Raw genomic sequence first — 16,836 nt, forward strand, 5'->3', positions numbered from 1 at the left:
CAACAAGACCTCCATATGGTCTTTCCATGTCTCAAATTCAGCATCCCCTTTTCTAGATGGGTCTCCTGAAAATGTATCCAACCTTGGAGACTGGTACATGCCTGCAGCCCAACCTGGATGCAATCGCATAACGCTTTGATCATAGCCGTAATTTGCTGGGCCATGCAAGTTGTCTATGGCAGTGTAATATTCATTGCCATTCTCACTGCATGGTCTCTGCGGTCCCCTGTATAATGACACATTAGCTTCTCTGCCTATGACTGATGGGTTCAGCATACTGTTGAAGCCTGTTATGAGAAGTAGTCCAGCCTGGAATGTGATGCATGATGATATTCAACATTTAGCTGACTGCCTTCATAAGTACAAAGTATATTTAGATAACCAAGCTGCAGTGCAAGACAAGATCAGATCCATGAATCACCCTGTGAGAACTGTAGCAGAACATGCTTTCGTTGAGCATAGAGCAAAGACAACATACGCAGTCAATAACAAATATAAACTTTTAAATGACGCTGTAGTATTAGCCGGTTGTTCAAATCCTGTCTTTTTTGATGAGACAAAACATCTAAATGAGCCATTTGAAAATGCAATGCAAAAGCATAGATTTGTGAAAGGTATGCAATTATCTGTCCCAGTTGATATATATAGGTTTTGTCCTGGTGGATTAATAATAACAACTGTAGTTGTAGTGCAAGTTGCAGAAGGTCGTACTGAAGTTCAGATACTTACTCAAGCTGCAAGGCTAATTGCAACTACATTGTATCAAGTCTGAGTTGAAGGAGTATCATACAAGGTCGCAGAGGAAACTGTTTCGTGAAAGGCTATGTAATATCACTGGTATTCTTCCTGGTGTGGCTGATCTAATATATAAAGAACTTGCAATCGATGCTACAACAGCCTTACATCCAGAAACACAACAGCGACTATGTCTTATCTTCCTGGGAGAGAAAGGACTTTTATCTGATATGAGACATTTAAACACCGGTCGCCCAAGTAATACTTTTGATACGTTTTTCAGTAAACTTGCAGAACGAGTTGAAGAAGTAACTGCAGCTGATGAGAGGCGCCACAATCAATGTCATCTGTCAGAGTGGATCTCATTGCGTGACCTCATTTTACAAGCCAAGTTGAAGTGTCCAGATGATGCACCAATCCGGTCTTCTAGTCTTGTACGCTTGCAGTTTGCACCTCGAAATCCATACGTACACTCAGCTCTTAACTTCACTTCCCGCATACAGGTACAATACAAAATCCAGAGGAGGCAACTACGACTTGAACATCCAGACGACCATTTTTGTGCTGCTTTGCTCAAATACCTGAAACATAAAGCTGTAGAGTTGAGAGGAAGGGCAGTGTTATTCTGTTGTGATAATAAAGCAAAGATATCTTTTGGAGATCCCGGGAACTCAGTTTCAACTGGTGTTAGAGGGAAAAAAACTATTGCTCCAACTACCACAACTTTAGTTGCTGCCGACCATGATATGACAAAAGGGTCTCTAACACCGTCTGTAGTACTTGAATGTGACATTCCAGAAGAAGCAGGACATTCTTTTGTCCAAGGTAAAGTTACCACAGTCATCAATGATTCTGTGTTTCAGCAATCTACACCATTCAGACATGCTTGTGTACTGGCGAAGCTGCTACAGAGCAATCCAGATGCACATATAGTGTTGAAATTTAGTGATGGTGGTACTGATCATAGAAACACTCTAGAATCTGTAAAATGTGCATCTATATGTTTGTTTAAAGAAGCTGATTTAGACATGATAATTCTTGCTCGTTGTGCTCCAAGACATAGCTGGACAAATCCAGTGGAGCGTGTGATGTCCATCCTCAATCTTGGTCTGCAGAACTGTGCGCTGGAAAGAAGAGAAAGTGATGCTGATACAGAAAAGGAGCTACAAAAATGTGGTAGCATGGCAGACATCAGAAACCTAGCAGCAAAGAAACCAGACATAAAGGACAGGTACACAGAAAGTGTTGAACCACTTCAATCTACCATTAGAAATCGTTTCATGCGACTGATGCTCAAAGATAAGCCAATAACAGCGATGGACCCGATAACCGATGGCGAGATTAACCATTTCAAACGTCACTTGCAGGAGCTGTTTCCAGGAATGGATTCCTCAAAACTGTAGAAAGTTTACACAAAGAAAGTGGCATCATACAATCAGTGGATAGAAGCTCACTGTCTAGTCAGACAATACAGCTTTCAGATATGTAAATGTTCAAACACAAACTGCTGTACATCACCACACTTAAGTCAAGAAGACTTGGTCTGGCTGCCTGGTGCAGTGTTGGATAATACTGGTGACCATTACAAACCATACACAGAAGTTAAAGGGGTGGACACAACAGATGAAAACAGGCCATCACTGAAGCTGAAACTTGGAAAACAGAAGCAAGCTTCTGCTTGTGTTGCAGCTACTACTACAACTACCACTGATGCCTACCAACTACCAACGCAGCAAGATGTCCCTCTTGTATGTAGCTCCCAGAATGCTGTGTGTAGTTCCCAGAATGCCCGTGGCAGTTTTCCATGTATAGAGTGTAGAAAACCACGTGTGGTTTACTCAAAATTTAAATTCACTGAAAGGCAAATGGTTTCACTTGTAATACTAGTTGATGGAAGTGATTATACATGTGGAGCACCATTAGCCCCAATGGGTCATCTTCTATACAGAAAAGCTCAGTGCAGACCAAACCTGACATGTCAAATGCCAGTGGAAATACCATACTATGGAGCTGAAGTTGGCAGAAAAGATGTATGTTGTCACTGTGGTGATGGAGGAGCTGTAGTGGATGTTGAATTAAACAAACGATACAAAACTGCACTTACCAGCGACCATATGGAAAGAAATGAAATGTGTTTTCTAAATTAAATTGCATTGCATTTTGAAATGGCCATTGTTGATACATTTCTCATCAGTTTTAATCCTCTCATTGCATTGTCAACTTTTGTCACCATCCACAAAATAGTTCTGTACAGTCTGCTCTACTCCGTTATGATAAAAATTGACTTTTGCATCATGTATTTCAACATTTCATACATACAGTGACTTACCTGGGTTATGGTTCTTTGATACAAGTTTCGGATCAATTGTCACCTATAAAAGAACTTTGGCAAATAAGATGCATTAAATGAAACAAAAAAGTGGAGTTCTTGTCAAAATGATGTTGATATTGAAAAAAATAAAATGTATGGATTGAAGTGTACTTACCAACTCATCTTTGCTTTGTTGCTTGCGAAGAAGACTGACACTGCATAATGCCACACAAACGCGTATTCATAAATGTAAATGAACAAATTTGTATTTCTTGAATAGAAATTTTAGATTGATTTACCGCTTCCTCAACTCACCCAGCAAAAAAAAGATTAACAATATTTATGACTGGCATGTTATAGGAACCACACAATTTGTTTTTGGCCTAATGTTTAACAGTAGTGTGACAATACACAGTAACTGCTAACAATAATATTCAACACCAGTGTGACAATACACCGTAACTGCTAACAGTAATATTTAACAGTAGTGTGACAATACACTGTAACTGCTAACAGTAATATTTAACAGTAGTGTGACAATACACTGTAACTGCTAACAGTAATATTTAACAGTAGTGTAACAATACACTGTAACTGCTAACAGTAATATTTAACAGTAGTGTGACAATACACTGTAACTGCTAACAGTAATATTTAACAGAAGTGTGACAATACACCGTAACTGCTAACAATAATATTCAACAGTAGTGTGGCAATACACAGTAACTGCTAACAGTAATATTTAGCAGTAGTGTGACAATACACCGTAACTGCTAACAGTAATATTTAACAGTAGTGTGACAATACACCGTAACTGCTAACAGTAATATTCAACAGTAGTGTGACAATACACTGTAACTGCTAACAGTAATATTTGACAGTAGTGTGACAATACACCGTAACTGCTAACAGTAATATTTAACAGTAGTGTGACAATACACCGTAACTGCTAACAGTAATATTTAACAGAAGTGTGACAATACACCGTAACTGCTAACAATAATATTCAACAGTAGTGTGACAATACACAGTAACTGCTAACAGTAATATTTAGCAGTAGTGTGACAATACACCGTAACTGCTAACAGTAATATTTAACAGTAGTGTGACAATACACCGTAACTGCTAACAGTAATATTCAACAGTAGTGTGACAATACACCGTAACTGCTAATAGTAATATTTAACAGTAGTGTGACAATACACCGTAACTGCTAACAGTAATATTTAGCAGTAGTGTGACAATACACCGTAACTGCTAACAGTAATATTTAACAGTAGTGTGACAATACACTGTAATTGCTAAAAGTAATATTTAACAGTAGTGTGACAATACACTGTAACTGCTAACAGTAATATTTGACAGTAGTGTGACAATACACCGTAACTGCTAACAATAATATTTAACAGTAGTGTGACAATACACCATAACTACTAACAATAATATTTAACTGTAGTGTGACAATACACCGTAACTGCTAACAATAATATTCAACAGTAGTGTGACAATACACCGTAACTGCTAACAGTAATATTTAACAGTAGTGTGATAATACACCGTAACTGCTAACAATAATATTCAACAGTAGTGTGACAATACACCGTAACTGCTAACAGTAATATTTAACAGTAGTGTGACAATACACCGTAACTTCTAACAATAATATTCAACAGTAGTGTGACAATACACCGTAACTGCTAACAGTAATATTTAGCAGTAGTGTGACAATACACCGTAACTGCTAACAGTAATATTTAACAGTAGTGTGACAATACACTGTAACTGCTAACAGTAATATTTAACAGTAGTGTGACAATACACCGTAACTGCTAATAATAATATTTAACAGTAGTGTGACAATACACCGTAACTGCTAACAGTAATATTTAACAGTAGTGTGACAATACACTGTAACTACTAACAGTAATATTTGACAGTAGTGTGACAATACACTGTAACTGCTAACAGTAATATTTAACAGTAGTGTGACAATACACAGTAACTGCTAACAGTAATATTTAACAGTAGTGTGACAATACACTGTAACTGCTAACAGTAATATTTAACAGAAGTGTGACAATACACCGTAACTGCTAACAATAATATTCAACAGTAGTGTGGCAATACACAGTAACTGCTAACAGTAATATTTAGCAGTAGTGTGACAATACACCGTAACTGCTAACAGTAATATTTAACAGTAGTGTGACAATACACCGTAACTGCTAACAGTAATATTCAACAGTAGTGTGACAATACACTGTAACTGCTAACAGTAATATTTAACAGTAGTGTAACAATACACCGTAACTGCTAACAGTAATATTAACAGTAGTGTGACAATAGACAGTAACTGCTAACAGTAATATTTAACAGTAGTGTGACAATACACCGTAACTGCTAACAGTAATATTTAACAGTAGTGTGACAATACACTGTAACTGCTAACAGTAATATTCAACAGTAGTGTAACAATACACCGTAACTGCTAACAGTAATATTAACAGTAGTGTGACAATACACAGTAACTGCTAACAGTAATATTTAACAGTAGTGTGACAATACACCGTAACTGCTAACAGTAATATTTAACACTAGTGTGACAATACACCGTAACTGCTAACAGTAATATTTAACACAAGTGTGACAATACACCGTAACTGCTAACAATAATATTCAACAGTAGTGTGGCAATACACAGTAACTGCTAACAATAATATTCAACAGTAGTGTGGCAATACACAGTAACTGCTAACAGTAATATTTAGCAGTAGTGTGACAATACACCGTAACTGCTAACAGTAATATTTAACAGTAGTGTGACAATACACCGTAACTGCTAACAGTAATATTCAACAGTAGTGTGACAATACACTGTAACAGCTAACAGTAATATTTGACAGTAGTGTGACAATACACCGTAACTGCTAACAGTAATATTTAACAGTAGTGTGACAATACACCGTAACTGCTAACAGTAATATTTAACAGAAGTGTGACAATACACCGTAACTGCTAACAATAATATTCAACAGTAGTGTGACAATACACAGTAACTGCTAACAGTAATATTTAGCAGTAGTGTGACAATACACCGTAACTGCTAACAGTAATATTTAACAGTAGTGTGACAATACACTGTAACTGCTAACAGTAATATTTGACAGTAGTGTGACAATACACCGTAACTGCTAACAGTAATATTTAACAGTAGTGTGACAATACACTGTAACTGCTAACAGTAATATTTAACAGTAGTGTAACAATACACTGTAACTGCTAACAGTAATATTTAACAGTAGTGTGACAATACACTGTAACTGCTAACAGTAATATTTAACAGTAGTGTGACAATACACTGTAACTGCTAACAGTAATATTTAACAGAAGTGTGACAATACACCGTAACTGCTAACAATAATATTCAACAGTAGTGTGGCAATACACAGTAACTGCTAACAGTAATATTCAACAGTAGTGTGACAATACACTGTAACTGCTAACAGTAATATTTAACAGTAGTGTGACAATACACCGCAACTGCTAACAGTAATATTCAACAGTAGTGTGACAATACACTGTAACTGCTAACAGTAATATTTAACAGTAGTGTAACAATACACCGTAACTGCTAACAGTAATATTAACAGTAGTGTGACAATACACAGTAACTGCTAACAGTAATATTTAACAGTAGTGTGACAATACACCGTAACTGCTAACAGTAATATTTAACAGTAGTGTGACAATACACCGTAACTGCTAACAGTAATATTTAACAGAAGTGTGACAATACACCGTAACTGCTAACAATAATATTCAACAGTAGTGTGGCAATACACAGTAACTGCTAACAGTAATATTTAGCAGTAGTGTGACAATACACCGTAACTGCTAACAGTAATATTTAACAGTAGTGTGACAATACACCGTAACTGCTAACAGTAATATTCAACAGTAGTGTGACAATACACTGTAACTGCTAACACTAATATTTGACAGTAGTGTGACAATACACCGTAACTGCTAACAGTAATATTTAACAGTAGTGTGACAATACACCGTAACTGCTAACAGTAATATTTAACAGAAGTGTGACAATACACCGTAACTGCTAACAATAATATTCAACAGTAGTGTGACAATACACAGTAACTGCTAACAGTAATATTTAGCAGTAGTGTGACAATACACCGTAACTGCTAACAGTAATATTTAACAGTAGTGTGACAATACACCGTAACTGCTAACAGTAATATTCAACAGTAGTGTGACAATACACCGTAACTGCTAATAGTAATATTTAACAGTAGTGTGACAATACACCGTAACTGCTAACAGTAATATTTAGCAGTAGTGTGACAATACACCGTAACTGCTAACAGTAATATTTAACAGAAGTGTGACAATACACCGTAACTGCTAACAATAATATTTAACAGTAGTGTGACAATACACTGTAACTGCTAACAGTAATATTTAACAGTAGTGTAACAATACACTGTAACTGCTAACAGTAATATTTAACAGTAGTGTGACAATACACTGTAACTGCTAACAGTAATATTTAACAGTAGTGTGACAATACACTGTAACTGCTAACAGTAATATTTAACAGAAGTGTGACAATACACCGTAACTGCTAACAATAATATTCAACAGTAGTGTGGCAATACACAGTAACTGCTAACAGTAATATTTAGCAGTAGTGTGACAATACACCGTAACTGCTAACAGTAATATTCAACAGTAGTGTGACAATACACTGTAACTGCTAACAGTAATATTTAACAGTAGTGTGACAATACACCGTAACTGCTAACAGTAATATTCAACAGTAGTGTGACAATACACTGTAACTGCTAACAGTAATATTTAACAGTAGTGTAACAATACACCGTAACTGCTAACAGTAATATTAACAGTAGTGTGACAATACACAGTAACTGCTAACAGTAATATTTAACAGTAGTGTGACAATACACCGTAACTGCTAACAGTAATATTTAACAGTAGTGTGACAATACACTGTAACTGCTAATAGTAATATTTAACAGTAGTGTGACAATACACCGTAACTGCTAAAAGTAATATTTAACAGTAGTGTGACAATACACCGTAACTGCTAACAATAATATTCAACAGTAGTGTGGCAATACACCATAACTGATAACAGTAATATTTAGCAGTAGTGTGACAATACATCGTAACTGCTAACAATAATATTTAACAGTAGTGTGACAATACACCGTAACTGCTAAAAGTAATATTTAACAGTAGTGTGACAATACACAGTAACTGCTAACAATAATATTTAACAGTAGTGTGACAATACAGAGTAACTGCTAACAGTAATATTTAACAGTAGTGTGACAATACACCGTAACTGCTAACAGTAATATTTAACAGTAGTGTGACAATACACTGTAACTGCTAACAGTAATATTTGACAGTAGTGTGACAATACACTGTAACTGCTAACAGTAATATTTAACAGTAGTGTGACAATACACCGTAACTGCTAACAGTAATATTTAACAGTAGTGTGACAATACACCGTAACTGCTAACAGTAATATTTAACAGTAGTGTGACAATACACCGTAACTGCTAACAGTAATATTTAACAGTAGTGTGACAATACACCGTAACTGCTAAAAGTAATATTTAACAGTAGTGTGACAATACACCGTAACTGCTAACAATAATATTCAACAGTAGTGTGGCAATACACCATAACTGATAACAGTAATATTTAGCAGTAGTGTGACAATACATCGTAACTGCTAACAATAATATTTAACAGTAGTGTGACAATACACCGTAACTGCTAAAAGTAATATTTAACAGTAGTGTGACAATACACAGTAACTGCTAACAATAATATTTAACAGTAGTGTGACAATACAGAGTAACTGCTAACAGTAATATTTAACAGTAGTTTGACAATTCACCGTAACTGCTAACAGTAATATTCAACAGTAGTGTGACAATACACCGTAACTGCTAACAATAATATTGAACAGTAGTGTGACAATACACCGTAACTACTAACAATAATATTTAACTGTAGTGTGACAATACACCGTAACTGCTAATAATAATATTCAACAGTAGTGTGATAATACACAGTAACTGCTACAAATACTATTTAACAGTACTGTGACAATACACCGTAACTGCTAACAATAATATTTAACAGTAGTGTGACAATACACCGTAACTGCTAACAATAATATTTAACAGTAGTGTGACAATACACCATAACTGCTAATAGTAATATTTAACAGTAGTGTGACAATACACAGTAACTGCTAACAGTAATATTTAACAGTAGTGTGACAATACACCGTGACTGCTAACAATAATATTTAACAGTAGTGTGACAATACACCATAACTGCTAACAGTAATATTTAACAGTAGTGTGACAATACACTGTAACTGCTAACAGTAATATTTAACAGTAGTGTGACAATACACCGTAACTGCTAACAGTAATATTTAACAGTAGTGTGACAATACACCGTAACTGCTAACAGTAATATTAACAGTAGTGTGACAATACACCGTAACTGCTAACAGTAATATTTAACAGTAGTGTGACAATACACTGTAACTGCTAACAGTAACATTTAACAGTAGTGTGACAATACACTGTAACTGCTAACAGTAATATTAACAGTAGTGTGACAATACACCGTAACTGCTAACAGTAATATTTAACAGCAGTGTGACAATACACCGTAACTGCTAACATTAATATTTAACAGTAGTGTGACAATACACCGTAACTGCTAACAATAATATTTAACAGTAGTGTGACAATACACCATAACTGCTAACAGTAATATTTAACAGTAGTGTGACAATACACTGTAACTGCTAACAGTAATATTTAACAGTAGTGTGACAATACACCGTAACTGCTAACAGTAATATTAACAGTAGTGTGACAATACACCGTAACTGCTAACAATAATTTTCAACAGTAGTGTGACATTACACCGTAACTGCTAACAGTAATATTTAGCAGTAGTGTGACAATACACCGTAACTGCTAACAGTAATATTTAGCAGTAGTGTGACAATACACCGTAACTGCTAACAGTAATATTTAACAGTAGTGTGACAATACACCGTAAATGCTAACAGTAATATTTAACAGTAGTGTGACAATACACCGTAACTGCTAACAGTAATATTTAGCAGTAGTGTGACAATACACCGTAACTGCTAACAGTAATATTTAACAGTAGTGTGACAATACACCATAACTGCTAACAATAATATTTAACTGTAGTGTGACAATACACCATAACTGCTAACAGTAATATTTAACAGTAGTGTGACAATACACCGTAACTGCTAACAATAATATTTAACAGTACTGTGACAATACACCATAACTGCTAATAGTAATATTTAACAGTAGTGTGACAATACATCGTAACTGTAACAGTAATATTTAACAGTAGTGTGACAATACACCGTAACTGCTAACAATAATATTTAACAGTAGTGTGACAATACACAGTAACTGCTAACAGTAATATTTAACAGTAGTGTGACAATACACCGTAACTGCTAACAGTAATATTTAACAGTAGTGTGACAATACACCGTAACTGCTAACAGTAATATTTAACAGTAGTGTGACAATACACTGTAACTGCTAATAGTAATATTTAACAGTAGTGTAACAATACACCGTAACTGCTAACAGTAATATTTAACAGTAGTGTGACAATACACAGTAACTGCTAACAGTAATATTTAACACTAGTGTGACAATACACCGTAACTGCTAAAAGTAATATTTAACAGTAGTGTGACAATACACAGTAACTGCTAACAATAATATTTAACAGTAGTGTGACAATACATCGTAACTGCTAAAAGTAATATTTAACAGTAGTGTAACAATACACAGTAACTGTTAACAGTAATATTTAACAGTAGTGTGACAATACACCGTAACTGCTAACAGTAATATTTAACAGTAGTGTGACAATACACTGTAACTGCTAACAGTAATATTTAACAGTAGTGTGACAATACACCGTAACTGCTAACAATAATATTTATCAGTACTGTGACAATACACCATAACTGCTAATAGTAATATTTAACAGTAGTGTGACAATACATCGTAACTGTAACAGTAATATTTAACAGTAGTGTGACAATACACCGTAACTGCTAACAATAATATTTAACAGTAGTGTGATAATACACCATAACTGCTAATAATAATATTTAACAGTAGTGTGACAATACACCGTAACTGCTAACAGTAATATTTAGCAGTAGTGTGACAATACACCGTAACTGCTAAAAGTAATATTTAACAGTAGTGTGACAATACACCGTAACTGCTAACAGTAATATTTAACACTAGTGTGACAATACACCGTAACTGCTAAAAGTAATATTTAACAGTAGTGTGACAATACACAGTAACTGCTAACAATAATATTTAACAGTAGTGTGGCAATACACCGTAACTGCTAACAGTAATATTTAACAGTAGTGTGACAATACACCGTAACTGCTAAAAGTAATATTTAACAGTAGTGTGACAATACACAGTAACTGCTAACAATAATATTTAACAGTAGTGTGACAATACACCGTAACTGCTAACAATAATATTTAACAGTAGTGTGACAATACACCGTAACTGCTAAAAGTAATATTTAACAGTAGTGTGACAATACACAGTAACTGCTAACAATAATATTTAACAGTAGTGTGACAATACACCATAACTGCTAAAAGTAATATTTAACAGTAGTGTGACAATACACAGTAACTACTAACAATAATATTTAACTATAGTGTGACAATACACCGTAACTGCTAACAATAATATTCAACAGTTGTGTGATAATACACAGTAACTGCTACAAATACTATTTAACAGTACTGTGACAATACACCGTAACTGCTAAAAGTAATATTTAACAGTACTGTGACAATACACCGTAACTGCTAACAATAATATTTAACAGTAGTGTGACAATACACCGTAACTGCTAACAATAATATTTAACAGTAGTGTGACAATACACCATAACTGCTAATAGTAATATTTAACAGTAGTGTGACAATACACTGTAACTGCTAAGAGTGATATTTAGCAGTATGTGACAATACACCATAACTGCTAACAATAATATTAGCAGTAGTGTGACAATACAATAATTGGAAATGAAACGTCTGCATAACTAATGAGCTCACGTCACATATTTAGTTATTAGTAATAGTAAATGACCATGAACCTTATAATCAAAGAAAGCTTAGAAAGAACTCCCAGTATTCGAGACACCTTAAAATTTAATTGAAAATTATTTGTACTTGAGATATTGATGGTAAAGTCGAAAACTAATCATGATAAGGTAATTAATATAAACAAATTTGAGTGTAAAACTAATAAGGTCTGCGCAATGTTACAGACTATCTATGTGCCAAGTTTCATTAAAATGTGATTTACCAAATTATAAATTATTATGCTAATTATGAAAATAATATGTTGAGATTTTAACCCAAAACTAATCAGGCTTGTACATTGTCCTAGAGCATCTATATACCAAGTTTCAATGAAATTGAATAATTTGTACTTTAGATATCAGTGTGAAAGCTCAAAATTAGTTTAATTGAGCAGGTTAGGTAATTAATATGTACAAATTTTAATCTAAAATTGATCAGGCCTGTATATTGTCGTAGAACATTTATGTAGCAAGTCTATTGAAATGTTGTGATTAGTACTTGAGATATCAGTGTGAAAGTTGAAAATTAGTTAATTATGCAAATTAGATAATTAATGTGCATATCATATTATTATACATCTGGCAACTAACGGAATAAGAAACAGCGTACAATAATTTTGCGGTATTCATGGCGTATTTTCATCCTCCAATAATACAAACATGGCTACCGCCAGGGTTTGACCGGGCTCCACACAAAGAAGTTCGATGATTCTGTTCTGAACTTTTTGGATTTCGGCATTCCCATGATGTATCCTTGGAAGGAAAAGATGTATAATAATAAAGATATTACGAGGATACCTCAAAGTATCCCTCAGACAGTACGCTGTCGGTTCGATTGATACTTCCGCTGTACAGTCTTCGTACATACTTTGAGGTATCCTCGTAATAATCTCATTATTGTTCACCGGCATATTTGCTGCTTAAGCAGATCAAAAAATAGTTGCAGATAGCTGTAAATTTTCCTAAATAGTTCTTCGAAATTGCATCTTGGGATTTATTGCAATTAGATTTGAAACTGATAAAGTGGATAGCAATGGATAGTTTTTCTTTCAAGTTCCTGTCTTTAAACATACAGGGAATTATGAATTATTTGAAAAGGGAATAAATATTCACTTCAGTCTGTGATAAAGTCACAACAAATAAAATGGGTTAACAAAATTACCTCTGGTGGTTATGGTTGCTGGAAAACCATTATGAATAAGGTTTTAGGGGGTTTGGTGCAATATTATTTTTTTATGTAACATTGAAATTGAGGAGCTAATAAACAAAGTCCCACTCTTCTATCATGATATTTTACAAGGTTGGTCTAAAATTACTCGTATAAATCCTGAAACTGTACAGCAAATTGATAGCCAGTTACTTTGGAATAATAATTTGTTGAAGATTGGTAACCATTCAGTGTATTTTAGGGCATATTAATATGATTGGGGATCTTATTGACACCAATGGAAATTTGTATAATTGGAGATTTTGGAATACTAAAGGTATTTCACAAGTAGAATTTTTCCAAATCAAGGGTATTATAGATGCTATTTCAAGGAAATGAAAAAGTATAATTCATAGAAACAGGCATACAACAGTTGATTATGGTGAAAGGATTTATTGCAAGTCGTCCATCATAAATATTAATTCAATTACAAGTCAATTGCTATGCAGAGATATTGTTGAGACTCCAACCATTGTCAGTCGATCCAGGGTCCCTGTATTGTGTTTACTTATGTATTATACAGTGTGACACGTCGGGGTTATTGCTTGAATAGTGTAAAGTTCCACTACATCGCACATGAATGGTAATTGTCTGGATGACATTGATGCTCGTTCGAGCAAACCAGTGTATATGGTAGTCCATTATCCTGGTTTTGCAGACTTTTCTTTATATCAAGGGAAGTGATAATGTTCAATTAATGTTTTCTCACAATTAAAAGTTATTTTTCAGAAGATTATTATTATTTCCTATTTATATTCTGGGTTCAGTTGAAATAATAACTGATAGATGACGGCAAAGTATGCTCTATTTAACTATGGCTTGCGTTGAACAAGGCACATCATCGGCCAGTCATAATGATTCTGTCTTGTATTATTGAGAATCGTAAAAACACAATTCTCAGCGTTGATTTGACCAACCATGTATTTGTGCAAGCATGTAATGTATTCGAGTCTATCGTAGTTTATGGTAAACAAAAATAGATTCCATTGTCCTGTACAATGGCTGTGATGACCATGTGGTCTGGTAGACTGTTGATTCACTCTATGTGACTGGAAACCGCTGTTTGTTTCAAGGCACATTCGACTGTAGTTAGAAGATCTTTTAATTATGGGTAAGAATTTAACGTCTCCGGTCAACTGTTTTTGTCAACGTGTTGTGCAAGGCATGTTGACATGGCACATTTAAGTCTGCATATATTAAGGTGCATGGGTAGGCTTGATGATTATGCTGCATTCACGGACCTGTTAAAATATGACCGTGTGTAAAGTCGTAGGAATTTCAAATAGGATCACACAGTTAAGATTACATTGAACCATATACAAGTTATTTATTTTTTGTTAAATGAAAATCATTGTTCATTCTTTCTCAACAAGTAAATCCTATTTAACTAGCATATTTGTTACTTACTATCCCAGGAGGTCGCTCTATATTCCGTTACTTTAACTGCCTTGTTTCTGTGTCATTCCATTTGAGGCAAGGTCATTTAACAGCTTTGCATTCTGTGTTATGCAATTTGGAACAAGGTCATTTAACAGCTTTGAATTCTGCGTTATGCGATTTGGAGCAAGGTCATTTAAAAGCATTGCATTCTGTGTTGTGACATTTGGAGCAAGGTCATTTAAAAGCTTTGCATTCTGTGTTATGCCATTTGAAGCAAAGTCATTTAACAGCTTTGCATTTTGTGTTATGCCATTTGAAGCAATGTAATGGAATAAGAAACAGCTTACCATACTTTTGCGGTATTTCATGGGGTATTTTCATCCTCTAATAATAAAAACAAACATGGCTACCGCCAGGGTTTGACCGGACTCCACACAAAGAAGTTCGATGATTCTGTTCTGAACTTTTTGGATTTCGGCATTCCCATGATGTATCCTTCGAAGGAAAAGATGTATAATAATAAAGATATTACAAGGACACCTCAAAGTATCCCTCAGGCAGTACGTCGTCGGTCCGGTTGATACTTCTGCTGTACTGTCTTCGTACATACTTTGAGGTATCCTCGTAATAATCTCATTATTGTTAACTGGCATATTTGCTGCTTAAGCAGATCAAAAATTAGTTGCAGATAGCTGTAAATTTTCCTAAATAGTTCTTCGAACTTACATCTTGGGATTTATTGCAATTAGATTTGAAACTGATAAAGTGGATAGCAATGGATAGTTTTTCTTTCAAGCTCCTGTCTTTAAACATACAGGGAATTATGAATTATTTGAAAAGGGAATAAATATTCACTTGAGTCTGCTGGAAAACTATTATGAATAAGGTTTTAGGGGGTTTGGTGCAATATTTTTTTTTTCTGTAACATTGAAATTGAGGAGCTAATAAACAAAGTCCCACTCTTCTATCATGATATTTTACAAGGTTGGTCTAAAATTCCCCATATAAATCCTGAAACTGTACAACAAATTGATAGCCAGTTACTTTGGAATAATAAATTGTTGAAGATTGGTAACCATTCAGTGTATTTTAGGGCATATTAATATGATTGGGGATCTTATTGACACCAATGGAAATTTGTATAATTGGAGATTTTGGAATACTGAAGGTATTTCAGAAGTAGAATGTTTCCAAATTCAGGGTATTATAGATGCTATTTTAAGGAAATGGAAAAGTATAATTCATTGAAACAGGCATACAACAGTTGATTATGGTGAAAGGATTTATTGCAAGTCGTCTTTCATAAATATTAATTCAATTACAAGTCAATTGCTCTGCAGAGATAATTTTGAGACTCCAACCTTTATCAGTCGATCCAGGGATCCTGTATTGTGTTTACTCATGTAATATACAGGGTGATACATCGGGTTTATTACTTGAATAGTGTAAAGTTCCACTACATCGTACAGGATTGGTAATCGTCTGGATGACATTGATGTTCATTTCAGCAAACCAGTGTATATGGTAGTTTATTATCCTAGTTTTGCAGTCTTTTTCTTTTATCAAGGGAAATGATAATGTTCAATTAATGTTTTCTCACAATTAAAAGTTATTTTTCAGAAGATTATTAATATTTCCTATTGACATCCTGGGTTCAGTTGAAATAATAACTGATAGATGACGGCAAATTATGCTTAATTTAACTATGGTTTGCGTTGAACAAGGCACATCATCGGCCAGTCATAACGATTCTGTCTTGTATTATTGAGACTCGTAAAAACACATAATTCTCAGCGTTGATTTAACCAACCATGTATTTGTGCAAGCAGATAATGTATTCGAGTCTATCGTAGTTTATGGTAAACAAAAATAGATTCCATTGTCCTGTACAATGGTTGTGATGACACGTGGTCTGGTAGACTGTTGATTCACT

General features: G+C 34.5%; 1 pseudogene; it reads left to right on the forward strand.

Annotated features, from left to right (window-relative positions):
• Positions 1-292: 292 nt before the first annotated feature.
• On the forward strand, positions 293-2,882 carry LOC144352782 (uncharacterized; annotated as a pseudogene).
• Positions 2,883-16,836: the final 13,954 nt, after the last annotated feature.

The sequence above is a fragment of the Saccoglossus kowalevskii genome, chromosome 7, assembly GCF_978046115.1.
Source record: "Saccoglossus kowalevskii chromosome 7, keSacKowa6.1, whole genome shotgun sequence".
Taxonomy (NCBI): Eukaryota; Metazoa; Hemichordata; class Enteropneusta; family Harrimaniidae; genus Saccoglossus; species Saccoglossus kowalevskii.